The following is a 2500-nucleotide window of genomic DNA, read 5'->3' on the forward strand; positions in this document are numbered from 1 at the left end:
AAACGATAACTGATTTAATGAGCCATTCGCAGTTTCACAGTACAAGTGCTTATACTTAGACATGCATGGCTTAATCTTTGAGACAAGCATATGACTACTGGCAGGATCAACCAGGTAACTACGGTCGTGAAATAGCAAGCAGCTACATTCACTTAAACACACTACAACCTGCAATACGTAACGTGTTGCAGGCGCAGGCGTTCGTATCTACAATCGTCAACGTAAAATCGTAGCCAATTCTTTAGAAATAGCTGCAATTCATACGCTTCAGAGTGTTTGCCCTTCTACCGTTCCTTCTCAGTAACCCAGGATCAGTTGAACAGCATCTGCCAACATCACAAGAGCCACCAATGAGAAAGATATCACTATCTTTAGAGACTACAAACTACTACTTGACTAGCAGTTAGCCCGTGCACACACATAAGTAATGTCCTGCAAGAACAAAATTTGACTTGCATTTCATTGCTTGAGCCAGAGCCGTATTACCGTAAGAACTGAATGACAACTCAACAGTCTTTACAGCAACACAAATAAACTCTGATACCAACGCATAAGAGATTGTGTCACAAAGAAACAATAACAACCAAACTCTAGTCGAGTTCACTCATTTCTCATTGCTTCTCTGTTCTACCCTCTCTACATTATATAGCACGTTTTTCCAGTTTCTGACACTAAAGTGGGGACTTAGGAAAAAAAATCGATTTTTTTTAAAGTTAACCGGAATGTGCCGTAACGCATGCGCGTTTGTTACTGATAGGCCCAGCAACATTCCGAACATATTTTTATGACGGTTAAGCCTCATGGGACCTGAAAATAACAAAATACGGCATAACACATAAACGGCTTGAGAAATTGAAGAAGTGAGAGGGTACGCCACACCACCAAAATTTTTTTTTTAAAAAAAAGACCCACAACCGTATCCAAAGCAGTAGCATTACCCCTAGGCCCCAGCCTAGGCTTTACCTTAACCCTGAACATAGCCCTAGTCCGTAATTCTTGCTGTAATCCATACACTTGTAATCTATACATACAGTTGTAATCGATACAGTTGTAATCCATACACCTTTAATCCATACACTTTTAATCCATACATCTGTGTCTCCAAATATTAAACCGAGGTGATAAAGATGAATGGTACAGCACGCACGCATCACCTTTTTTAAAAAAAAAGTTCAGGTAAGCACAAGATAACTGGTACTCCACGGTACAAAGCAGTTGGTTAAAAAAAGGACTTGTCACAAAGTGACAAATCTGTCGAACAGAGGCTTAATCTCAGAAGATCGTAGCACAAAGGCTACTCTACTTTTTACAATACCACGTTCTTGTTTAAGTCGTCTGCATAGGATTTATCTCTGGAAATTTTAGATTTTGATAGTTGCAGCACCTCGACGGTTTTTCTCCGACTCAGTGCATTGGGACTTAGGAACGACAGAAGCCGTTCTATTCTTGTTCGCCTAAGATTATCCAGAGGTAATTATCATTGCTTTCTAGCACGGATTCTGACTTAGAGGCGTTCAGTCATAATCCAACAGATGGTAGCTTCGCACCATTGCTTTTTCAAGCAAGTGCAAATGCCAATTGTCTGAATCTGCGGTTCCTCTCGTACTGAGCAGAATTACTATTGCAACAACACTTCATCAGTAGGGTAAAACTAACCTGTCTCACGACGGTCTAAACCCAGCTCACGTTCCCTATTAGTGGGTGAACAATCCAACACTTGGTGAATTCTGCTTCACAATGATAGGAAGAGCCGACATCGAAGGATCAAAAAGCAACGTCGCTATGAACGCTTGGCTGCCACAAGCCAGTTATTACTTAAGACTTCACCGTTTCACACATACGTATCTGATAATACTCTCTTATTAAACATAATGTCATCATTTTACTTATATAATAGTAATAACTTTTGTGAAACATTTAAAAGTAGATGCAGATATTTGTCAGTGGATAGGCCATTTAGTAAGAAGAAAAATTGCCTGTAGAACCTTGGTGCTGGAAAGCCTCGTTCTCATGTTATTAACAGTTTAATGTTTTTGACAATAGAAACCGTCCAGTGTGTTTTGTATAGGACGGTTCTTACATGCATTTTTTGACAATTTTTTCTCAGTAACTACAACGTTTTAACGAAATCATAAAAAGCAAACTTATAAACAAAGGCATTTTAAGAAAAATGGCGGAATATTTTTGTGTGACTTTGGCTAGAACCAGACTTATGACGTCACAAAGTGCACGGTCAAACCTTCATAAATTCTAAAATTTCAAAAAATTTTAACTGCTGACGTCAGCATTTTTATAAAAAACGGACAAGAATTTCATGGTAGCAAATTTGGAGATCTATTACCATGCAAAATTTGGAGGTCAAAGGTCAACCGGAAGTACCTGTTTTGGGGCCTTACTTTTTTTGGTCTTTTTAAAAACAGGTAAATCGCTATAGCTTCTGAAATATTGAAGGTATTTCTTAAATCTTTGGCAGATATGTAAAACACTTCAGGCTAAAACC

The 2500-nt window shown here is 38.6% G+C and overlaps 1 non-coding gene and 1 pseudogene across 1 annotated transcript in view; both read right to left on the reverse strand.

Annotated features, from left to right (window-relative positions):
* The window catches only part of LOC130661947 (small subunit ribosomal RNA), a 1803-nt gene extending 1686 nt beyond the window's left edge, over window positions 1–117 (reverse strand). Inside the window, exon 1 of the ribosomal RNA XR_008988938.1 lies at window positions 1–117. This exon is cut by the window's left edge and continues 1686 nt beyond it. This is a non-coding gene — a ribosomal RNA (small subunit ribosomal RNA).
* A 1128-nt stretch (window positions 118–1245) lies between these two features.
* Window positions 1246–2500, reverse strand: part of LOC130620411 (large subunit ribosomal RNA) — a 7097-nt pseudogene continuing 5842 nt past the window's right edge.

This window comes from Hydractinia symbiolongicarpus, chromosome 1, assembly GCF_029227915.1.
Source record: "Hydractinia symbiolongicarpus strain clone_291-10 chromosome 1, HSymV2.1, whole genome shotgun sequence".
NCBI lineage: Eukaryota > Metazoa > Cnidaria > Hydrozoa > Anthoathecata > Hydractiniidae > Hydractinia > Hydractinia symbiolongicarpus.